The sequence below is a fragment of the Anomaloglossus baeobatrachus genome, chromosome 12 (assembly GCF_048569485.1).
Source record: "Anomaloglossus baeobatrachus isolate aAnoBae1 chromosome 12, aAnoBae1.hap1, whole genome shotgun sequence".
Classification (NCBI taxonomy): domain Eukaryota; kingdom Metazoa; phylum Chordata; class Amphibia; order Anura; family Aromobatidae; genus Anomaloglossus; species Anomaloglossus baeobatrachus.
The window spans coordinates 130,577,191-130,603,798 of record NC_134364.1 but is presented as its reverse complement, the minus strand read 5'-3'; the positions used below and the strand labels follow the sequence as shown (position 1 = coordinate 130,603,798).

The window sequence follows — 26,608 nt, the reverse complement described above, 5'->3', positions numbered from 1 at the left end:
ACCAGGGTTATGCAACTACACTATATATATACACCACGTAATAACCGGGATTCTTACTACACCACTTATACATTGCGTAATAATAGAGTCTGTAACTACATTGCGGAGGCCCGGGACCCCGGCCACCTGAGGAGGCACGAGACCCCGGCCACCTGGGGAGGCACGAGACCCCGGCCACCTGGGGAGGCACGAGACCCCGGCCACCTGGGGAGGCACGAGACCCCGGCCACCTGGGGAGGCACGAGACCCCGGCCACCTGGGGAGGCACGAGACCCCGGCCACCTGGGGAGGCACGAGACCCCGGCCACCTGGGGAGGCACGAGACCCCGGCCACCTGGGGAGGCACGAGACCCCGGCCACCTGGGGAGGCACGAGACCCCGGCCACCTGGGGAGGCACGAGACCCCGGCCACCTGGGGAGGCACGAGACCCCGGCCACCTGGGGAGGCACGAGACCCCGGCCACCTGGGGAGGCACGAGACCCCGGCCACCTGGGGAGGCACGAGACCCCGGCCACCTGGGGAGGCACGAGACCCCGGCCACCTGGGGAGGCACGAGACCCCGGCCACCTGGGGAGGCACGAGACCCCGGCCACCTGGGGAGGCACGAGACCCCGGCCACCTGGGGAGGCACGAGACCCCGGCCACCTGGGGAGGCACGAGACCCCGGCCACCTGGGGAGGCACGAGACCCCGGCCACCTGGGGAGGCACGAGACCCCGGCCACCTGGGGAGGCACGAGACCCTGGCAACCCAGGGCGGTAAGGGACCCCAGCAGAGACAGCAGACACAGGCCTTACGGCACACCAAACACATGACACAGATTAGACACGGCGCTCCGTTACACAGACCACAGGTGGGTCACAAAATGAAAAGTGCGCCAGAGAGAGTGTCATCCGGCGGCCACAACATGGCCTCCTGACATGTCAGACAGGAAGGACTCCGCCTGGTACCTGTGGGTTACGTCCTGGCAGCCTCGTCCTCCACCTCGTCCTCACGTTCCGGCAGCTGTGAGCTCCTCACCTCTCCGATCACTGTGAAAGAGACAAAAACGACAGGTTCACGTAACCCCAAAAATCCTTCTGACACACAGGCGTCCGCCCACAGACAGACTTCCCAGCAGTGTGATGGGAGGACGAGCTGCTCCCCCTTTGAAGTTGGGGTGAGTGGGGGTGGAGGGGCGGCGCCTGCTGTGTGCTGTGTACGAGGTGCGGAGGATGCTGTGCCTCCTGCCTCCTGCACCCCACGAGCAGACAACATGGCAGCCGGCCGGTAAGAGACTCCACCCCGTACATCAGATCCTGTGCCATCCCCCCAGGAACCGCTGCGGCCCCCCGATGCCACCTGCATGACACCTCCAGTATCTGGGTCAGGGAGGCTCCTGCAAAACTAGTGACGGGCGCAGGGCAGAGGGCTCCGTCCCCGAGTCACCGGTCAGGAATCTTAATGACCAGAATCTGCCCTGTAATTATAGGAGGGGGCACCGCAGGGCAAGAACGGGGCCAGCAGATCCGGGAACGCCCTCCATTCAAAGAGGTGAAAAATGCCAAGCAGGCACAGGGTATTAACCGGGTCCTGGGGCGGTGCCAGCTGGCACAGGCCCCGGCACAGCTCAGGTGCTGCGTAACCTCACTTAACCACATCACTGCCAGACCAAGAGCAGGACCTGAGTCCCCTGACACCAGTGAGCGGCCACTCACCCGAGAGCCAGGGGCACCCACAGCACTGGGACTGTATGGACACAGAAAGGTTAACAAGTCCCCACTTCTCAGGGCCACCACTGTGGGGCGCCAGTGCCAGGTGTATGCAGACCCCCTCCCCCATCTGACAGGAGTAGCTCGGCGGGCAGCAGGCGGAGCGCCCTATTTTATGGTCGCAGCTTCAAGGACTTTGGTCGGATTGTCCTGCCGCTCCCATCCAGGGGCTCGGAATAACCCCCCGTCACGCAACAGATAGCAGCCAGCACCCCTCCCCCACCTGGCCCTCTGCAACAAGGGTCACCCACTGCAGGGGCGCAATGGGCCCAAGAGGGACCTCGGCCAAACCCCAATATAAGAACCCCCATCCCCAGAGATGTAAGAGAACCCCCGCAACCCAATATAAGCCAGTCGGAGGGGGGTAGAGAACCCCCCACCCCCAGTGATGTTAGAAGACCCCCGAACCCCAATATAAACCAGCCGGAGGAGGGGTAAAGAACCCCCGCCCCCAGAGATGTAAGAGGCCCTACGAACCCCAATATAAGCCAGATGGGGGTGCAAACTCCCACCCCCAGAGAGGTTAGAGGACACCCGAACCCCAATATAAGCCAGCCGGATGGGGATAGCGGACTCCCACCGCCAGAGAGGTTAGAGGACACCCGAACCCCAATATAAGCCAGCTGGAGGAGGGGAAGCCTGCCCCCAGAGAGACTTGAGGACCCCCGAACCCCAATATAAGCCAGCCAGAGTAGCGGTAGAGGACTCCTGCCCCCAGAGATGTAAGAGGCCCCCCAAACCCCAATATAAGCCAGCCAGAGGGGGGTAGCGGACTTCCACCCACAGAGATGTTAGAGGACCCCCGAACCCCAATAAAAGCTAACTGGAGGACGGGTAAAGAACCCCCGCCCCCAGAGATGTAAGAAGACCCCCCAAACCCCAATATAAGCCAGCCGGAGTAGCGGAAGAGGACCTCAGAGATGTAAGAGGATCCTCAAACCCAGTTATAAGCCAGCTGGAGGGGGGTAGCGGACCCCCACCCCCAGAGATGTTAGAGGACCCCCGAACCCCAATATAAGCCAGCTGGAGTAGGGTTAGAGGACCCCCACCTCCAGAGATATAAGAAAACCTCCGAGCCCCAATATAAGCCAGCCGGAGGGGGTAGCGGACTCCCACCCACAGAGATATCAGAGGACTCCCACACCCAGATATAAGCCGGCCGGAGGAGGCGTAGAGAGCCCAATCCCAAGAGATGTAAGAGGACCCTCGACTACCCCCGCACCTCCCCCAGAATGTAAGAGGTTCCCCGCACCCCAAAAGAAGCCTGCAGGAGGAGCGGTAGAGGACCCCCACCCCAAGATATTTAAGCGTACCCCTGCCCCCCTGAGCTGCAAAGAGGACACCTGCTTCCCCCCAAGATGTAAGAGGAACCCTGCCCTCTAAAGATGTAAGAGGACCCCCGCCTGCCAAGATGCAAGAGGATATAAGAAGACCCCCACAACCAGATGTGTAAGAGGATCCCCACACCCTGAGCTCTAAGAAGAACACCCAAACAACTAGATATGTCAGAGGTAGAGGACCCCCACAACCAATTATGTGAGAGGTAGAGGACCCCCGCACCCTGAGGTGTAAGACCCCTGTACCCACACATGTAATACTATTACCGGGATGCAGTGGGCTGATCTGCACAGCAGACACAATTTCGGCAGCAGCCCCCTCCATCCAGTTCTCCCCCAGCACCAGGCAAGGGGTGCAGGTAGACTAAGTACACACAACGCCCTGTTGGCACAGAGCACCCGGATATTGGCAGCCCCCCCCCAAGCTGGCACCCATCCACAAGAAAGCTTATGTTTACCCACAAGAGACAAAGAGGTGAAGGGGGAGGCGGAGGGCTGACACCACCCCACGACCACAGCCTGACAACCCCCGGACCGCCACGTCACCGGGAGCAGAAAAGGGAAATGTGACTGCACTCATTCCACTAGATTGCAAGCTCTGCAGCCGGGGGAGGGGGCCCTGATGATAAGACGGGGCAGGGAGGGGCGCCACTTGGGGGGATTGGGGGGGGGGGAAGTAGATCCTGGGTGTGGGTGATAGAAAGATGCTGAGTCAGACCCCCGAGGAGACACCACAAAGAGGACCCTGGACCCCCGCAACATGGCGCAACGCTGCCTGAACCACAGCTGCAGTGTCAGCATGCAGGGGTCTGCGGGCGGCCAAAGCTGGGGGTCTCTGGAAAACAGAAAAAGCGGGAGAGCAAACAAGCAGATGAGAGGGGGAGAGGCTGTGTAGATACTGACCACCGGACCACCATGCAACCCCCGTACACTGCACAGACCCAGCACTTAGAATGTTAGTGCAAATCCACATCCCAATCCGGGCCCTCGTCTACTACACAAGTAAATACCCCCCAATCCGGGCCCTCGTCTACCACACAAGGAGACACACTCCAATCCGGGCCCTCGCCTACCACACAAGGAGACACACTCCAATCCGGGCCCTCGTCTACTACACAAGGAGACACACTCCAATCCGGGCCCTCGCCTACCACACAAGGAGACACACTCCAATCCGGGCCCTCGTCTACCACACAAGGAGACACACTCCAATCCGGGCCCTCGCCTACCACACAAGGAGACACACTCCAATCCAGGCCCTCGTCTACTACACAAGTAAATACCCCCCAATCCGGGCCCTCGTCTACCACACAAGGAGACACACTCCAATCCGGGCCCTCGCCTACCACACAAGGAGACACACTCCAATCCGGGCCCTCGTCTACCACACAAGGAGACACACTCCAATCCGGGCCCTCGCCTACCACACAAGGAGACACACTCCAATCCAGGCCCTCGTCTACTACACAAGGAAGCACACCCCAATCCTGGCCCTCATCTACCACACAAGGAAAATACATTCCAATCCGGGCCCTCATATACCACACAAGGACACACACCCCAATCCGGGCACAAGTCAACCACACAAGGTCACACACCCCAATCCGGGCCCTCGTCTACCACACAAGGAAGCACACCCCAATCCTGGCCCTCATCTACCACACAAGGAAAAAACATTCCAATCCGGGCCCTCATATACCACACAAGGACACACACCCCAATCCGGGCCCTCGTCTACCACACAAGGATACACACCCCAATCCGGGCACAAGTCAACCACACAGGGAAACACAGGGTGATAGAGGGATGATAATGACTGACACACTCGGATGATGGATGGACAGTAATGCCCGACACATGGATGAGGACCGGGGACGGTAATTTAAACCTAAAGTGATGAGGAGATGGTAATGACTATGACAACCGAGGTGATGGGGAAATGGTAACGATTGACACATTTGGGATGATAGAGAGACAGTAATGACTGTGACAAATTTGGGGATGATGGTATTAACTGTGACACACTAAAGAGCAATGGGGGGGCAGTAATGACTGACACCTAGGGTGATGGGGGGGATACCCCTATCCTGGTCCTCATCTGGTCCTCATCTACCACATGGACACACTCCAATCCAGACCCTCATCTACTACACAAGGACACACACCCCAATCTGGGTCCTCGTCTACCACACAAGAACACACACCCCAATCTGGATCACTGTCTACCACACAAGGACACACACCACAATCCTGGCCCAAGTCTACCAAACAGGGCCCCAAGGGATGATAGAGGGCCGATAATGACTGACACACTCGGATGATGGATGGACAGTAATGACTGACACCTGGGTGAAGAGGGGGGACGGTAATTTACACCTAAAGTGATGAGGAGATGGTAAGGACTATGACAACCGAGGTGATGGGGGGATGGTAATGACTGACAAATTTGAGATGATGGAGGGACGGTAATGACTGTGACACACTCGGGGTGATGGTATTAACTGTGACACACTAGGGAGCGATGGAGGGGCAGTAATGACTGACATCTGGGGTGATGAGGGGGGACAGTATTGACTGTGACACACTCAGATGGTGGGAGAAGGTAGCATCTGACTCCCGGGGTAATGGGTATACAGCAAGGACTGACACCAGGAGTAATAGGGGGGACGGTAATGATTGCGTCACCTGGGGTGGTGAGGGGACGCTAATTGATATCTGAGGTGATGGGGAGATGGTAATGAGTGAAATCCAGGGTGATGGGGCACGAGAATGACTGACACATTTGGTGTGATGGAGGGACAGTAGTGACTGACACTTAGGGTGAAGGGGGGACGATAACGTCTGTGTCACCTGAAGTCATGGAGGGGGTACAAGAAACTCTGACACACTCGGGGGGGGGGGGGGGATGATAACGACAACTAACACCTTTGGGGTGATGGGGGGGGGGGACAGTAATGACCGACACCCAGGGCGATGGGAGGACATTAATGACTGACACACTCTGATGTCTGATGGAGGAATGGTAAGGACTACACACACTGGGTGATCCGGGGGAAGGTAATGACTGTGACACACTCAGGGTAATGGGGAAAGCTAAATGACGGTGATACCTGGGTTGAGGGGCAGGGGGAAGGTAGCGACTGACACTCAGGGTGATGGGGCAAAGATAACTGTCACCTGAGGTGATGGCGGGATGGAAACGACCGTGACACACTCGGGTGATAGAGGGATGATAACGACTGACAAATTCGGGGTGATGGAGGACAGTAATGACTGTGACACACTCAGGGTAATAGGGGGACGATAATGACGGTGAGATACTCGGGTGATTAATGGGGGGACTGTATGGACTGTGACACACTAGGAAGTGACTGACACCCGGAGTGAGGGGGTAAAGGTACTAACTGTCACTTGGGGTGATGAGGGGGCGGTAACAACTGTGACACCAGGGCTGATGTGGGGGACATTAACAACTGACACCCCGGGGTGCTGGAGGGACAGTAACGACTGACACACGGAGTGATGGGGAGAAGGTAGCGACTGTCACCCAGGCTGATGGGGGGACATTAACAACTGACATACGGGGTGATGTGGGGACAAGTAACTACTGACAGGGTTAAATAGGGGGGCCAGTAATGATTGTGACACCCGGAGTGATGACGGACATCCAGGGTCCGAGGGAAGATAATGACTGGCTGGGCGGTAATGACTGTGACATCCGGGGTAAGGGGGGGGATTCGTGACTGAGCCACATACGGATTATACAGGGCCCCCAACATGGAGTGGTGGGGTAGGGAAAGGGTTACACAGGTGAGGCTGGCAGGTCTGTACGTGGCCTCCACCCACTGCCGGGCCGCACCCCACTCCACTAAACAGACTGGTTCTCTGACATCGTCCTGACAATCCTGCAGGGCCGCCCTGCTAAGTAGGACAGGTGGGCACACACCCCTCCTCCGCCTTCCTGGTACCGGCTCCCCCTCCACGCCCTGCTCACAAGAGACGCGCACTACCACCATAATGCACCTGGAGGAAGCCGAAATCGCCCATGTCCCCAATAATGTGTATGCCATCCCCCACCTGTGAAAAGTATGGGGGCCTCACCCACTTTGTATAATGTATGGGGGGGGGCCGTCACTCCCCACTGTATAACGTACGGGGCCCGTCACCCCCCCCACTGTATAACATATGGCGTATGGGGGGGGGGCCCATCACCTCCCACGGTATAACGTGCAGGGGGCAGTGACCCCCCTCCCACTGTATGACATACGGCGTACTGGGGGCCGTCACCCCCCACTGTATAACATGCAGGATGCTGTCACCCCCCCACTGTATAACATACGGCGTACTGGGGGCCGTCACCCCCCACTGTATAACATGCAGGATGCCGTCACCCCCCCCACTGTATAACATACGGCGTACTGGGGGCCGTCACCCCCCCACTGTATAGTGTACAGTGGACAGTCACCCCCCACTATATAACATCTGGCATACGGCGGCGTCACCCCCCCCACTGTATAACGTTCAAGGCCCGTCACCCCCCCTACACTATATAACATATGAGGCTCGTCACCCCCCCCCACACTGTATAATCTACAGTGGACCGACCCCCCCCCCCCCCTCCCCACTGTATAACGTACGGGGCCCGTCACCCCCCCCCCCACACACTGTATAACGTACAGGGCCCGTCCCCCCACTATATAACGTACAGGGCCCGTCCGCCCCCCCCCCCACTGTATAACGTAAGGGGCCTGTCACCCCCCCCCCCACTGTATAACATACGGGGGGGGCTGTGGAGATCGGAGGTTCGGAGGTTGTGGGCTGTATTAATCTTCTAGGCCCCCCCCCCACACTGTATAACGTACGGTACCCGTCACCCCCCCCACTGTATAACGTACGGTACCCGTCACCCCCCCCACTGTATAATGTACGGGGCCAGTCGCCCCCCCCACTGTATAACGTACGGGGCCAGTCGCCCCCCCACTGTATAACGTACGGGGGCCCAGTCGCCCCCCCACTGTATAACGTACGGGGCCCAGTCACCCCCCCACGTATAACGTACGGGGCCAGTCACCCCCCCACTGTATAACGTACGGTACCAGTCACCCCCCCACTGTATAACGTACGGTACCAGTCACCCCCCCCACTGTATAACGTACGGTACCAGTCACCCCCCCACTGTATAACGTACGGTGCCCGTCACCCCCCCACTGTATAACGTACGGTACCCGTCACTGTATAACGTACGGTACCAGTCACCCCCCACTGTATAACGTAAGGGGCCTGTCACCCCCCCCCCCCCCACTGTATAACATACGGGGGGGCTGTGGAGATCGGCGGTTCGGAGGTTGTGGGCTGTATTAATCTTCTAGGCCCCCCCCCCACTGTATAACGTACGGTGCCCGTCACCCCCCCACTGTATAACGTACGGGGCCTGTCACCCCCCCACTGTATAACGAACGGTACCCGTCACCCCCCCACTGTATAACGTACGGTGCCCGTCACCCCCCCCCACTGTATAACGTACGGTACCCGTCACTGTATAACGTACGGTGCCCGTCACCCCCCACTGTATAACGTACGGTACCCGTCACCCCCCACTGTATAACGTAAGGGGCCTGTCACCCCCCCCCCCCCCCACTGTATAACATACGGGGGGGCTGTGGAGATCGGAGGTTGTGGGCTGCATTAATCTTCTAGGCCCCCCCCCCACTGTATAAGGTACGGTACCCGTCACCCCCCCACTGTATAACGTACGGTACCCGTCACCCCCCCACTGTATAACGTACGGGGCCTGTCACCTCCCCACTGTATAACGTACGGTGCCACTCACCCCCCCACTGTATAACGTACAGGGCCCGTCACCCCCCCACTGTATAACGTACGGTGCCCGTCACCCCCCCCCACTGTATAACGTACGGTGCCCGTCACCCCCCCCACTGTATAACGTACGGTGCCCGTCACCCCCCCCCCACTGTATAATGTACGGTACCAGTCACCCACCCACTGTATAACGTACGGTACCAGTCACCCCCCCACTGTATAACGTACGGGGCCCGTCACCCCCCCCACTGTATAACGTACGGGGCCCGTCACCCCCCCACTGTATAACGTACGGGGCCCGTCACCCCCCCACTGTATAACGTACGGGGCCCGTCACCCCCCCACTGTATAACGTACGGGGCCCGTCACCCCCCCACTGTATAACGTACGGGGCCCGTCACCCCCCCACTGTATAACGTACGGGGCCCGTCACCCCCCCACTGTATAACGTACGGGGCCCGTCACCCCCCCACTGTATAACGTACGGTGCCACTCACCCCCCCCACTGTATAACGTACGGGGCCCGTCACCCCCCCACTGTATAACGTACGGTGCCCGTCACCCCCCCCACTGTATAACGTACGGTGCCCGTCACCCCCCCACTGTATAACGTACGGTGCCCGTCACCCCCCCCCCACTGTATAACGTACGGGGCCCGTCACCCCCCCACTGTATAACGTACGGTGCCCGTCACCCCCCCCCACTGTATAACGTACGGGGCCTGTCACCCCCCCCACTGTATAACGTACGGTGCCCGTCACCCCCCCCACTGTATAACGTACGGTGCCCGTCACCCCCCCCACTGTATAACGTACGGTGCCCGTCACCCCCCCCACTGTATAACGTACGGTACCCGTCACTGTATAACGTACGGTGCCCGTCACCCCCCCCCACTGTATAACGTACGGTGCCCGTCACCCCCCACTGTATAACGTACGGTACCCGTCACTGTATAACGTACGGTGCCCGTCACCCCCCCACTGTATAATGTACGGTACCCATCAACCCCCACTGTATAACGTACGGTACCCGTCACCCCCCACTGTATAACGTACGGTACCCGTCACCCCCCCACTGTATAACGTACGGTACCCGTCACCCCCCCACTGTATAACGTACGGTGCCCGTCACCCCCCCCAACTGTATAACGTACGGGGCCAGTCACCCCCCCACTGTATAACGTACGGGGCCCGTCACCCCCCCCCCCCACTGTATAACGTACAGGGGCCCGTCCGTCCATCCCCCCCCCACACTGTATAACGTACGGGGCCCTGTCACCCCCACTGTATAACGTACGGGGCCTGTCCCCCCCCCTCCACTGTATAACATACGGGGGGCTGTGGAGATCGGAGGTTCGGAGGTTGTTGGCTGTATTAGTCTTCTAGGCAGGGTAACAATGCAATTACTTTCCATGGTCTTACAGCTACTCCGGGTAGACGGTCAGAATGAGATGCGCCCAATCTACAAGACACCAAACCAGGAACGGGAACCCCCCAACTGTGCACTGGTGGAGGTATGTTCCTGAGACAGAGCCCCTCACCTGCCTGTAAGACCCTCTGTGGTGACGGCTCCACTGGGTCTACAGTCACCTTCCACATAATGGGACCAGTGGCTGGAGGACAATGGTTTTATCGAGGTCGCTGAGACACCAACGAGAGTAATGGAATAGGATTGCTTTACTCTAATTACCAATCTCGTGCCTGGCCTTCTAATAAAACACAACAATGAGATGGACGTAACCAGCGCTCTGTGCCAGAAAGCCTGCATCGCTGCGAGCCACAGACCGCAAGCTAGGTCCACTGGTACAATAGTCACAGAGCCAATCACCCCCATTGTATAATGTACAGGGGGCCATCACCCCCCATTGTATAATGTACAGGGGGCCATCACCCCCATTGTATAATGTACAGGGGGCCATCACCCCCCATTGTATAATGTACAGGGGGCCATCACCCCCCATTGGATAATGTACAGATGTACAGAGGGCCATCACCCCCATTGTATAATGTACAGGGGGCCATCACCCCCATTGTATAATGTACAGGGGGCCATCACCCCCCATTGTATAATGTACAGGGGGCCATCACCCCCCATTGTATAATGTACAGGGGGCCATCACCCCCCATTGTATAATGTACAGGGGGCCATCACCCCCCATTGTATAATGTACAGGGGGCCATCACCCCCATTGTATAATGTACAGGGGGCCATCACCCCCATTGTATAATGTACAGGGGGCCATCACCGCCCATTGTATAATGTACAGGGGGCAATCACCCCCATTGTATAATGTACAGGGGCCATCACCCCCCATTGTATAATGTACAGGGGGCCATCACCCCCCATTGTATAATGTACAGGGGGCCATCACCCCCCATTGTATAATGTACAGGGGGCCATCACCCCCCATTGTATAATTACAGGGGGCCATCACTGCCCATTGTATAATGTACGCGGGCTGTGACCCCCCCCCATTGTATAACGTACGGGGGGCGTTACCTCGCTTATTGTATAACATAAGGGGGGTGTCACCTCACTCATTGTGTAAAGTAAGGGGGCCATCACCCCCCATTGTATAATGTACAGGGGGCCATCACCCCCCATTGTATAATGTACAGGGGGCCATCACCCCCCATTGTATAATGTACAGGGGGCCATCACCCCCATTGTATAATGTACAGGGGGCCATCACCCCCATTGTATAATGTACAGGGGGCCATCACCGCCCATTGTATAATGTACAGGGGGCAATCACCCCCCATTGTATAATGTACAGGGGGCCATCACCCCCCATTGTATAATGTACAGGGGGCCATCACCCCCCATTGTATAATGTACAGGGGGCCATCACCCCCCATTGTATAATGTACAGGGGGCCATCACCCCCCATTGTATAATGTACAGGGGGCCATCACCCCCCATTGTATAATGTACAGGGGGCCATCACTGCCCATTGTATAATGTACCCCCCCCATTGTATAACGTACGGGGGGCGTTACCTCGCTTATTGTATAACATAAGGGGGGTGTCACCTCACTCATTGTGTAAAGTAAGGGGCCATCACCCTGACACCATCATGTATATAGTGTATACTCTGCCGTGGTTAGCACGCCCATATGGTGTAAGCGAGATTAATATTTTAGATCTATTGGACTCGGGGGAGGGGAGAGCTCGGAAATGGAGGAAGCTCATAAAATATGCAGATGGCGGGGCTCCGCTCTCTGGGTCGTTCTGATATCTGATGCCCAAATTAGGAATCCTGGACATGAGACGGGGTCCGGCCACATATTTCTAGGTCACCCCAACATCCAAGGAAATCAGAGCTATACATGGTCCAGACTAACAAGCCATGCCCAAAAATATCCTATGTCCCCAACACAGGAGATCACAGTCTCTTACCAATGTCATCACATACAGGGAGGTCCTAAGACTACAGGGGTGACCACATACAGAAAGGTCCTAACATTTCAGGTCACCACATAGAGGGAGGTCCTACCATTACAGGAGTCACCTCAAAGAGAGGTCCTACCACTATTGGCGATCCTACCATATTCACCACATAGAGGGATGTCCTGACACTACTAGGGTCACCAAATGGAGAGGTTCTACCACTATTGGGGGTCCCACCACTACCAAAATCACCAAATAGAGGGAGGTCATACCACCATCGAGGATCCCACAACTACCAAAGAGGGGAGTCCCTACCACTACAAGTGATCCCACACCCACCAGAATCAATATGTCCTGCAATTGCTGGGGTCAGGACATATGGGAAAGTCCTACCTCTAAAGGGGTCACAACATTGAGGGAGGTCTGGGGGTCTCACCACTAATGGGGACACCACATAGAGTGAGGTCTTACCACTATCAGGGATGCCTTCACTACTGGATCACCACATAGAGGTAGGTCCTACCACTACTGGAGTCCCGCCAAAAACAGGGCTACCACATGGATTGAGGTCCTACTACTTCAGGGGTCACCACATAGAAAGAAGGTCCTTCCACTACAGGGGTCACGATATAGGGGGAGGTTCTACCATTGCTGATGGTCCCACAACTACCGGATCACCACAGAGCCATCCACAACTTGTCTCCTCCTTACGTCTGTGACCTAGTCTCCGGTACCTACCTGCACGCAACCTCAGATCCTCACAAGATCTCCTTCTCTACTCCTCTCTTATCTCCTCTTCCCACAATCGCGTACATGATTTCTCCCGTGCCTCCCCCATACTCTGGAAACGCTCTACCTCAGCATATCAGACTCTCCCCTACCGTGGAAAGCTTCAAGAGGAACCTCAAGACCCACCTCTTCCAACAAGCCTACAACCTACAATAGCCCTCAGTCCAGTAGACCACTGCGCAACCAGCTCTGTCCTCACCTATTGTACCACCACCCATTCCCTGCAGACTGTGAGCCCTCGCGGGCAGGGTTCTCTCTCTCCTCCTATACCAGTCTGTTTTGTACTGTTAATGATTGTTGTACGTATACCCTCTTTCACTTGTAAAGCGCCATGGAAAAAATGGCGCAATAATAATAATAATAATAATAATAATAATAGAGGGAGGTCCTATCACTACAGGAGTCACCAAATAGAGGTGGTCCTACCACTATCAGGGATTGAACCACTACCAGGGTCACCACACAGGAGATCTCGCTATCACTACAGGGGACACCACATAGAGGGAGGTCCTACAACTATTGAGGATCCCATCACTACCAGATCACCACATCCTAGTGGGGGCTTAGCACACTACACCACATAGAGGGAGGTCCTACCACTATAGAGGTCACCACAAAGAGGGAGGTCCTACCACTATCGGGGATCCCATCACTACCAGACCACCACATAGAGGTAGCTCTACCACTACCGGGAGTACCGCCACTACCTGGACTATCACATGGAAGGAGGTCCTACCATTTCAGGGGGTCACCACATAGAGGAAGGTCCTACTTCTACGGGGGGGTCACTATGTAGAGGGAGTTCTACCATTCCTGAGGGTCTCACCACTACTGGATCACCACATAGAGGGAAGTCCTACCACTACAGGAGTCAACAAATAGAGGTGGTCCTACCACTATCAGGGATTGCACCACAAACAAGGTCACCACATACCGGGAGCTCCTATCACTACAGGGGACACCACATAGAGGGAGGTCCTGTCATTACAGGAGTCACCACATAGAGAGGTCCTACCACTATTGGTGATCCTACCACTACAACATTCGCCACATAGAGTGAGGTCCTACCACTACCAGGGTCACCAAATAGAGAGAGGTTCTACAACAATTGGGGGTCCCACCACTACCAAGGTCACCAAATAGAGGGAGGTCATACCACCATTGACGATCCCACCACTACCAAAGAGGGGAGTCCTACCACTACCAGTGATGCCACACCCACCAGAATCAATATGTCTTGCAATTGCTGGGGTCAGGACATATGGGAAAGTCCTACCACTAAAGGGGTCACCACAATGAGGGAGGTCTGGGGTCTCACCACTAATGGGGACACCACATAGAGGGAGGTCCTACCACTGTTAGGGATCCCATCACTACCAGGGATACCACATGGAGGTAGGTCCTACCACTTCAGCGGTCACCACATAGAGGGAGGTCCAACCACTACAGGGGGTCACTATATAGTGGGAGGTCCTACCAATACAGGGGTCACCACAAAGAGGGAGGTCCTACCACTACAGGGGTCACCACATAGAGGTAGGTCCTACCACTACCGGGAGTCCCGCCACTACCAGGGCCACCACATGGAAGGAGATCCTACCATTTCAGAGGTCACCACATTGACAGAGGTCCTACCGCTACAGGGAGTCTCTATATAGAGGGAGGTTCTACCATTCCTGAGGATCCCATCACTACCGGATCACCACGTAGAGAGAGGTCCTACCACTACAGGAGTCACCACATAGAGGGGAGATCCTACTACTATCGGGGATCCTACCACTACAGAGTGACCACATAGAAGGTGCTCCTACCACTACAGGGGGGTCACCACTAATAGGGACACCACAAAGAGGGACGTCCTACCATTAGCAGGTTCACTGATAGTGGGAGATCCTACCACCTCATAGAGGGGGTCCTAGCACTACTGAAATCACCACAGAGGGAGGTCCTACTGCTAACGGGGATCCCACCACTGCCAGGGTCACCACAAGGAGGGGGACATACAACTACACGGTGTCCTCTTATTACTGGGGTCACATAGAAGGAGGTGCTACAACAATCAGGTCATGCTGCTACAAAGGTCAACGCACACATCCCAGGTGTCACCTTCATCCAAATGGCATTACTCCAGTATGGAGGGGGAGATGTGGGGTGGTTGATGTAGCAAGCAGCAGTGACCGGCGCAGTGGGAGGCAGCGTGTGAGCGGCGCAGCGGGCGGCCCAGGACAGCGCAGCAGGCGGCCCAGGACAGCGCAGCGGTAAGCACAGGACAGCGCAGCGGTAAGCACAGGACAGCGCAGCGGTAAGCACAGGACAGCGCAGCGGTAAGCACAGGACAGCGCAGCAGGCGGCCCAGGACAGCGCAGCAGGCGGCCCAGGACAGCGCAGCAGGCGGCCCAGGACAGCGCAGCAGGCGGCCCAGGACAGCGCAGCAGGCGGCCCAGGACAGCGCAGCAGGTGGCACTGGCTGCATACCGTCGAGCTGCTCATGCAATATCTGAGCGTGTTGCGCGGAGCAGCTGGAGGTCCCCAGGCCCCAGTATGATGAGCGCATCTCCGCTGTTCAGCGATTTCTCGCTCATTTCATCATCTGTAATCTCCTGCCCCCCAGGGACCCCCGACAAATCCGACCAGGTCCCAGGATAAAGACCCCGAGGCCATCACTGGCAGGACATGGAGGAACTCAGGGTCACCCTCCTACCTCCGGCTGCCCGGCATTAACCCCTTACTGCCAGATCTGTCCTCCCAGAATCCCTCTTGCTTCATGAACCTAATGGCAGCCCAGCAGTATGGACTGACACAGAAGGCTGCGGCCATTCCTACGCCCTCCACCTAATCCTGTGAGGAGAAGACAGAGACAAGATCACCTGGAATGTGCAGCATCAGAATGTGACCCGTCCGGTCCGCGGCCTCAGAGCCTGCGCTGCGCGGCCCCGGGCTCCAGCCACCCGGCACAGAGGGGCATCCCGGGCCGCAGAGCTGTCACTTCACCAACAAGATGAGTCAGCAGGTGGAGCCGGCACCCGTCGTGTGCAAGGAAAGAAGCCGGAGAGGTCGTTCTGCCCGGCAATTACCAGCCGCTCCTCATCTGTATACAGCCCCGTCACAGCTCACACGGGCCGGCCACCGGACCCCGAGGGCACAGCCACACACAGCACGACGCTGCGCCTTTAAGACGCCTGTCAGTTGGGAACTTCCTTATCTGAGGGCTGGAGGGGGTGAGGGGCCCACAGTATATACCAGACGTACAGGACCGGGGTATACACACACGGTATATACCAGACGTACAGGACCGGGGTATACACACACGGTATATACCAGACGTACAGGACCGGGGTATACACACACGGTATATACCAGACGTACAGGACCGGGGTATACACACACGGTATATACCAGACGTACAGGACCGGGGTAAACACACACGGTATATACCAGACGTACAGGACCGGGGTATACACACACAGTATATACCAGACGTACAGGACCGGGGTATACACACACGGTATATACCAGGCGTACAGGACCGGGGTATACACACACGGTATATACCAGACGTACAGGACCGGGGGTATAGACACACGGTATATACCAGGCGTACAGGACCGGGGTATACACACACGGTATATACCAGACGTACAGGACCGGGGTATACACACACAGTATATACCAGACGTACAGGACCGGGGTATACACACACAGTATATACCAGACGTACAGGACCGGGGTATACACACACGGTATATACCAGACGTACAGGACCGGGGTATACACACACGGTATATACCAGACGTACAGGACCGGGGTATACACACACGGTATATACCAGACGTACAGGACCGGGGTATACACACACGGTATATACCAGACGTACAGGACTGGGGTATACACACACGGTATATACCAGACGTACAGGACCGGGGTATACACACACGGTATATACCAGACGTACAGGACCGGGGTATACACACACGGTATATACCAGACGTACAGGACCGGGGTATACACACACGGTATATACCAGACGTACAGGACCGGGGTATACACACACGGTATATACCAGACGTACAGGACCGGGGTATACACACACAGTATATACCAGACGTACAGGACCGGGGTATACACACACGGTATATACCAGACGTACAGGACCAGGGTATACACACACGGTATATACCAGACGTACAGGACCGGGTATACACACACGGTATATACCAGACGTACAGGACCGGGGTATACACACGGTATATACCAGACGTACAGGACCGGGGTATACACACACGGTATATACCAGACGTACAGGACCGGGTATACACACACGGTATATACCAGACGTACAGGACCGGGGTATACACACACGGTATATACCAGACGTACAGGACCGGGGTATACACACACGGTATATACCAGACGTACAGGACCGGGGTATACACACACGGTATATACCAGACGTACAGGACCGGGGTATACACACACAGTATATACCAGACGTACAGGACCGGGGTATACACACACTGTATATACCAGACGTACAGGACCGGGTATACACACACGGTATATACCAGACGTACAGGACCGGGTATACACACACGGTATATACCAGACGTACAGGACCGGGTATACACACACAGTATATACCAGACGTACAGGACCGGGGTATACACACACAGTATATACCAAACGTACAGGACCGGGTATACACACACTGTATATACCAGACGTACAGGACCGGGTATACACACACGGTATATACCAGACGTACAGGACCGGGTATACACACACGGTATATACCAGACGTACAGGACCGGGGTACACACACGGTATATACCAGACGTACAGGACCGGGGTACACACACGGTATATACCAGACGTACAGGACCGGGGTATACACACACAGTATATACCAGACGTACAGGACCGGGGTATACACACACACACGGTATATACCAGACGCACAGCACCGGGGTACACACACGGTATATACCAGATGTACAGGACCGGGGTACACACACGGTATATACCAGACGTACAGCACCGGGGTATACACACACACGGTATATACCAGACGTACAGCACTGGGGTACACACATATAGTATATACCAGATGTGTAGGTCTGGGGTATACATACACGGACACAGTATATACCAGTCATACAGAGCAAGAGTATACACACCACTGAGCAGAACACAGAAGAACAAGGTGCTCAGAGACACGGCCCAAAACCGACCACCACTGAGCAAGACACAGAAGTATAAGGTTTTCAGTGCTCAGAGACACGGCCGAGGTGAGGAGGCTGAGCCCGACCACCACTGAGCAAGACAACGAAGTGGAAAAGTCAAAACTGGGCACTTAATGTCCTGTCAGCAGAATTTGCCGGACAGAGGATTTCAAGTCTTGTGGCCCACACAAAGCGGGGCATTATGCTGGAGGATGTGCCACGAGTGGCCCGAACCTGGGGCAGAAACCAGCCCTCAGGAACCAACAGCCAGGAGGGAGCAGAGCGCTGCTATAAAGAGCAGAGTACAGATAATACTGCTTAAGGCTCTGTGCGCACTAGTGCGTTTTTCCCGTGGATTTGCCGCGGAAATTTCTTGAGAAATGTCTGCAATCTTTGTGCAGACATTTCCCAGCAAATTCTATGAGAAAAAAAAATAGTTGTGCGCACTGTGCGGATTTTTCTCAAGAAATTTCCTTGAGAAGAATTTCTCGAGAAAATTTCTTGAGAAAATGAGCATGTCCATTCTTTTCCGCAGGTACCTGCGGATTTCGGCAGTACAGCCTGCAAAATCCGCAGGGAACCACCCGCGGGAAAATCGCGGCAAATTCGTGGCTAATCCGCGGCTAATCCGCATGCGGATTTGGTGCGGATTTTTTCCGGAGGTCCGTAAATCTTTTCACTCCCAAAACTTCACATTTCTAGTGCGCACATAGCCTAAGGCTGCATGCACACGCTGAGTTTTTGCTGCGTTTTTTGTGCAGTTTTGGTGTCAGAACTTTCTGACATTTGACTTCCCAGCAAAGTCTATGAGAAGTCAGATTTGCGCACATTGCAGTTTATTTGTCAGCGTTTTTTTGTCAAAAGTTTGTGATAAAAAAAGATGCAGCACGTTCATTCCTCCCGGGTTTCTGTCAACATTTGTCACCCATTGAAATCAATGAGGGCAACAAAAACGCAAGGAAAGACGCATGCGATCACACTGCGGCGCTTTATCTGCGGCTTGTCAATAAAAACACAGCTCACCAACTTAGTTCCAGAATGACAAAATCAATGCCGGAGTGATTTTGATGTGCCGGTGTCCGTGTGCCGGTGTCCGTGTGCCGATGCCCGTGTGCCGATGCCCGTGTGCCGATGCCCGTGTGCCGGTGCCCGTGTGCCGGTGCCCGTGTGCCGCAGTGTCAGTGTCCGTAAGTGTCTGTGTCTCTGTCTCATTCTCCCCGATCACCGGCTGTCACACTGCTCCCCCGCCTCTCATCTTCTTCCCGACCCGCTCATTAGCCTCATACATATTGACTCCTCCCCCCGCCTGTGATTGGTTGCAGTCGCTGTGGGGGAGTGTGGCGCTACGGATGCTTCAGCCGCCACAGGGTACTACACCTCACCAGAGGTGCAGTACTCTTCCGCACCCGGGATGAAGTCATTGGTGGTAAAACCACCACAACACACAGTTAGATGCCCTCTCACTGGGACTGGGCTAGGGTAGAGACATTGGGGGGTGGCCATCACTAATGTAGGGGACCCCCTGCTCACTAGTTCAGAAACCCGGGGGGAGGAGGTGTGAACAATCTGTATCACACATTTCTTAGCCCATTCCTGACGTTTCCACTTGTGAGTCACTCAGTGGTGGTCGGGGTCAGCGCAGACAACTTGGCCAGGTCTCGGGGATAACTCTCAGCATTGGTGACACTACTCAGGGATAACTCTCAGCATTGGTGACACTACTCGGGGATAACTCTCAGCATTGGTGACACTACTCGGGGATAACTCTCAGCATTGGTGACACTACTCGGGGATAACTCTCAGCATTGGTGACACTACTCGGGGATAACTCTCAGCATTGGCGACACTACTCGGGGATAACTCTCAGCATTGGCGACACTACTCGGGGATAACTCAGCATTGGCGACACTACTCGGGGATAACTCTCAGCATTGGTGACACTACTCGGGGATAACTCAGCATTGGCGACACTACTCGGGGATAACTCTCAGCATTGGTGACACTACTCGGGGATAACTCTCAGCATTGGTGACACTACTCGGGGATAACTCTCAGCATTGGTGACACTACTCGGGGATAACTCAGCATTGGCGACACTACTCGGGGATAACTCTCAGCATTGGTGACACTACTCGGGGATAACTCAGCATTGGCGACACTACTCGGGGATAACTCAGCATTGGCGACACTACTCGGGGATAACTCTCAGCATTGGCGACACTACTCGGGGATAACTCAGCATTGGCGACACTACTCGGGGATAACTCTCAGCATTGGCGACACTACTCGGGGATAACTCAGCATTGGCGACACTACTCGGGGATAACTCAGCATTGGCGACACTACTCGGGGATAACTCAGCATTGGCGACACTACTCGGGGATAACTCAGCATTGGCGACACTACTCGGGGATAACTCTCAGCATTGGTGACACTACTCGGGGATAACTCTCAGCATTGGCGACACTACTCGGGGATAACTCTCAGCATTGGCGACACTACTCGGGGATAACTCAGCATTGGCGACACTACTCGGGGATAACTCAGCATTGGCGACACTACTCGGGGATAACTCTCAGCATTGGCGACACTACTCGGGGATAACTCAGCATTGGCGACACTACTCGGGGATAACTCAGCATTGGCGACACTACTCGGGGATAACTCAGCATTGGCGACACTACTCGGGGATAACTCAGCATTGGCGACACTACTCGGGGATAACTCTCAGCATTGGCGACACTACTCGGGGATAACTCTCAGCATTGGTGACACTACTCGGGGATAACTCAGCATTGGCGACACTACTCGGGGATAACTCTCAGCATTGGCGACACTACTCGGGGATAACTCAGCATTGGCGACACTACTCGGGGATAACTCTCAGCATTGGCGACACTACTCGGGGATAACTCTCAGCATTGGCGACACTACTCGGGGATAACTCTCAGCATTGGCGACACTACTCGGGGATAACTCTCAGCATTGGCGACACTACTCGGGGATAACTCTCAGCATTGGTGACACTACTCGGGGATAACTCTCAGCATTGGTGACACTACTCGGGGATAACTCAGCATTGGCGACACTACTCGGGGATAACTTTCGCACGATATTAGGATAGGAGGTTTGCGGTCAGTCAGTGACGTTACATGATTGTCTGTGTCCCACCCTTAAATCCACAGCGACCTCCATAATTACAGACCCCCACAGGCTGCCGTCAGCAAGGAAAGCCGGGATTAGTGTGAGCAGGTTTAACTGCACAGGGAGGGGCGGCCATTCAAAGGTGACGGTGAGGGGGGACTTCATAGCTTTCTGCAGCCCTTACCTGCTGTCGCACTGACCCTGGCGCCATAATAACACAGCAGACATGACATTGAGTGCAAGTTCTGGGGGCAACACCCCCGGACCGAGGGGAGACAGAGGCCCACAAATACCGGGCAGTACCAGGACCGAGGGGAGACAGAAGCGCCGCAAATACTGGGCAGTACCAGGACCGAGGGGAGACAGAGGCCTGCAAATACTGGGCAGTACCCGGACCGAGGGGAGACAGAAGCGCCGCAAATACTGGGCAGTACCAGGACCAAGGAGAGACAGAGGCCCCGCAAATACTGGGCAGTACCAGGACCGAGGGGAGACAGAGGCCTGCAAATACTGGGCAGTACCAGGACCAAGGAGAGACAGAGGCCTGCAAATACTGGGCAGTACCAGGACCAAGGAGAGACAGAGGCCTGCAAATACTGGGCAGTACCCGGACCGAGGGGAGACAGAAGCGCCGCAAATACTGGGCAGTACCAGGACCGAGGGGAGACAGAGGCCCCGCAAATACCGGGCAGTACCAGGACCGAGGGGAGACAGAGGCCCGGAAATACCGGGCAGTACCCGGACCGAGGGGAGACAGAGGCCCCGCAAATACTGGGCAGTACCAGGACCGAGGGGAGACAGAGGCCCCGCAAATACTGGGCAGTACCAGGACCGAGGGGAGACAGAAGTGCAGCAAATACTGGGCAGTACCAGGACCGAGGGGAGACAGAGGCCTGCAAATACTGGGCAGTACCCGGACCGAGGGGAGACAGAAGCGCCGCAAATACCGGGCAGTACCAGGACCGAGGGGAGACAGAGGCCTGCAAATACTGGGCAGTACCCGGACCGAGGGGAGACAGAAGCGCCGCAAATACCGGGCAGTACCAGGACCGAGGGGAGACAGAGGCCCGGAAATACCGGGCAGTACCCGGACCGAGGGGAGACAGAGGCCCGCAAATACCGGGCAGTACCCGGACCGAGGGGAGACAGAGGCCCGCAAATACCGGGCAGTACCCGGACCGAGGGGAGACAGAGGCCCGCAAATACCGGGCAGTACCAGGACTGAGGGGGGACAGAGGCCCCAAAAATACTGGGCAGTACCAGGACCGAGGGGGGACAGAGGCCCCAAAAATACTGGGCAGTACCAGGACCGAGGGGAGACAGAGATTACAGAGATTGGGGACTTGTCTACCCATGCCGGGTGGGGGATGAGAACGGGGACGGGCTCCTACATAAACGCGACTGAGGGGGATGGGGGGGGCGGGGAGACCTCCTACATATACGCGATCGGCACGGAATCCTGCACATACGTGACTGGGGGGGGACACTCCTACATATACGCGATGGGGGGACTCCTATATATAATGTATATGACGGGGGGCACCTATATAAAGTGGCATGCAAAAGTTTGGGCACCCCTGGTCAGAAATCACAGTTATTGTGAAGAGTTGCAGAAGTTGAAGATGGAATGATCTCTACAGGCAGAAAGTCACAGGCACATCCACCGTGTATTTTATGCAAAAAGAAAAAGTCATCTTTTACATTTGAAAATTAACAAAAAAAAGAGAATGGTCTGAAGAAAAGTCTGTCCCCGCACGGTCAGTACTAGCAGCGCCCCTTAGGGGGGATCACGGCTTGTAAACGCTTCTTGTAGCGGCCAAGAGTCTTTCAATTCTTGTTTGAGGGATTTTCCTCCATTCTTCCTTGCACACGTCTTCCAGTTCTGTGAGATTCCTGGCTCGTCTTCCATGCTCTGCTCTTCCTTGCACACGTCTTCCAGTTCTGTGAGATTCCTGGCTCGTCTTCCATGCTCTGCTCTTCCTTGGAGACATCTTCCAGTTCTGTGAGATTTCTGGCTCGTCTTGCATGCTCTGCTTTTTCTTGGAGACATCTTCCAGTTCTGTGAGATTTCTGGCTCGTCTTGCATGCTCTGCTCTTCCTTGGAGATGTCTTCCAGTTCTGTGAGATTTCTGGCTCGTCTTGCATGCTCTGCTTTTTCTTGGAGACATCTTCCAGTTCTGTGAGATTCCTGGCTCGTCTTGCATGCTCTGCTCTTCCTTGGAGAAGTCTTCCAGTTTTGTGAGATTCCTGGCTCGTCTTCCATGCTCTGCTCTTCCTTGGAGACATCTTCCAGTTCTGTGAGATTCCTGGCTCGTCTTGCATGCTCTGCTCTTCCTTGGAGACATCTTCCAGTTCTGTGAGATTCCTGGCTCGTCTTCCATGCTCTGCTCTTCCTTGGACGTCTTCCAGTTCTGTGAGATTCCTGACTCGTCTTGCATGCTTTGCTCTTCCTTGGAGAAGTCTTCCAGTTCTGTGAGATTCCTGGCTCGTCTTGCATGCTCTGCTCTTCCTTGGAGAAGTCTTCCAGTTCTGTGATATTCCTGGCTTGTCTTGCATGCTCTGCTCTTCCTTGGAGACGTCTTCCAGTTCTGTGAGATTCCTGACTCGTCTTGCATGCACTGCTCTTCCTTGGAGACGTCTTCCAGTTCTGTGAGATTCCTGGCTCTTGCATGCTCTGCTCTTTTGAGGTCTAGCCACAGATTTTCAATGATGTTCAGATCAGGGGACTGTGAGAGACATTGTAAAACATTCAGCTTGCGTGGATTTTGACATGTGCCTAGTATCCTTATCCATTTGTAGAAGCCATCCTCTTTTCTCCTCTTTTCAGCTTTTTACAGATGGTGTCATGTTTGCATCAAGAATGTGCTGAAATTTCAATGAATCCATTCTTGCCACTACCCATGAAATGTTTCCCGTGCCATTGGTTGCAACACGACCCTAAAGCATGACTGATCCACAACCATGCTTAATGGTTGACTCTTCCATGAAGGCCATATTTGTGCAGGTGTCTCTGAACAGTAGAGCAATGCTCCACAACTCCAGTCTGATAAATCTTCCTGAAGGTCTTTTGCAGTCATGCAGGGGCTCGGATTTGCCTCTCTAGCAATCCTATCAGCAGTTCTCACACATCTTTATTCTGCACTGTTCCTGGTACCGGCTATTTCTTAATTACATGTTTAACTGAGTAAACGAGAACATGAATTTTCAGAGTGCTAGGCAGCTGCCCTGGCTGCTGATTTTAGCACAAGGCTAGAGGAGGCCTGGTTTCTATAAAGCTGTGACATTTGTATCAGCGGCCTCCTGCCCATGATACAGAACAAGACATACCCCTAACAGGCTTGAAACCTTGGTCAAAGTTACCTGAGCACACAAATCACCAAGGGTGTCTAAACTTTTGCATCGGCCCATTTTCCTTTTTGTAATTTTTAAAATGTAAAAGATAAATAGATTTTTCCCCCTTAATATACAGAGGTGATGATGATGTGTCCTCTGCGGCTGCTGCCTTCTAGAAGCTAATGGCATCTTCAACTTGTGCAACTGAGCACAACAAGGGACGAGCCCCCGACACGGACAGGAGGCGTCCTGGAAGGAGGGGGTCATGTGCATATGAAGGGGGGCTCCTGTATATACATAACAGGGGGGCTCCTGTATATATGACAGGGGGGGGGCTCCTGTATATATATGACAGGGGGGGGGGGGGTCTCCTGTATATATATGACAGGGAGGGGGTCTCCTGTATATATGACAGGGAGGGGGTCTCCTGTATATATGACAGGGAGGGGGTCTCCTGTATATATATATGACAGGGAGGGGGTCTCCTGTATATATATATGACAGGGAGGGGGTCTCCTGTATATATATATGACAGGGAGGGGGTCTCCTGTATGTATATATGACAGGGAGGGGGTCTCCTGTATATATGACAGGGAGGGGGTCTCCTGTATATATGACAGGGAGGGGGTCTCCTGTATATATGACAGGGAGGGGGTCTCCTGTATATATGACAGGGAGGGGGTCTCCTGTATATATGACAGGGAGGGGGTCTCCTGTATATATGACAGGGAGGGGGTCTCCTGTATATATGACAGGGAGGGGGTCTCCTGTATATATGACAGGGAGGGGGTCTCCTGTATATATGACAGGGAGGGGGTCTCCTGTATATATGACAGGGGGAGGTCTCCTGTATATATGACAGGGAGGGGGTCTCCTGTATATATGAAAGGGGGGGGGGCTCCTGTATATATGAAAGGGGGGGGGCTCCTGTATATATGACAGGGAGGGGGTCTCCTGTATATATGAAAGGGGGGGGGGCTCCTGTATATATGAAAGGGGGGGGGGGGCTCCTGTATATATGAAAGGGGGGGGCTCCTGTATATATGACAGGGGGGGGCTCCTGTATATATGACAGGGGGGGGCTCCTGTATATATGACAGGGGGGGGGCTCCTGTATATATGACGGGGGGGGGGCTCCTGTATATATGACGGGGGGGGGCTCCTGTATATATGACGGGGGGGGGCTCCTGTATATATGACGGGGGGGGGCTCCTGTATATATGACGGGGGGGGCTCCTGTATATATGACGGGGGGGGCTCCTGTATATATGACAGGGGGGGGCTCCTGTATATATGACGGGGGGGGGCTCCTGTATATATGACGGGGGGAGGTCTCCTGTATATATGACAGGGGGGGGCTCCTGTATATATGACAGGGGGGGGCTCCTGTATATATGACGGGGGGGGGGCTCCTGTATATATGACGGGGGGGGCTCCTGTATATATGACAGGGGGGGGCTCCTGTATATATGACAGGGGGGGGGGCTCCTGTATATATGACAGGGGGGGGCTCCTGTATATATGACAGGGGGGGGCTCCTGTATATATGACAGGGGGGGGGGCTCCTGTATATATGACAGGGGGGGGGGCTCCTGTATATATGACAGGGGGGGGGCTCCTGTATATATGACAGGGGGGGGGCTCCTGTATATATGACAGGGGGGGGGCTCCTGTATATATGACAGGGGGGGGGCTCCTGTATATATGACAGGGGGGGGGGCTCCTGTATATATGACAGGGGGGGGGGCTCCTGTATATATGACAGGGGGGGGGGCTCCTGTATATGTGACAGAGGGGGGCTCCTGTATATGTGACAGAGGGGGGC

General features: G+C 55.2%; 1 protein-coding gene across 1 annotated transcript in view; it reads right to left on the bottom strand.

The window, feature by feature from the left end:
• Positions 1-948: 948 nt before the first annotated feature.
• Positions 949-26,608, bottom strand: part of LOC142257685 (uncharacterized) — a 43,974-nt gene continuing 18,314 nt past the window's right edge. The window contains exon 4 of the mRNA XM_075329821.1: positions 949-1,031. The gene's annotated coding sequence lies outside the window, so the exon portion shown is untranslated. The remainder of the gene's footprint in view (positions 1,032-26,608) is intronic.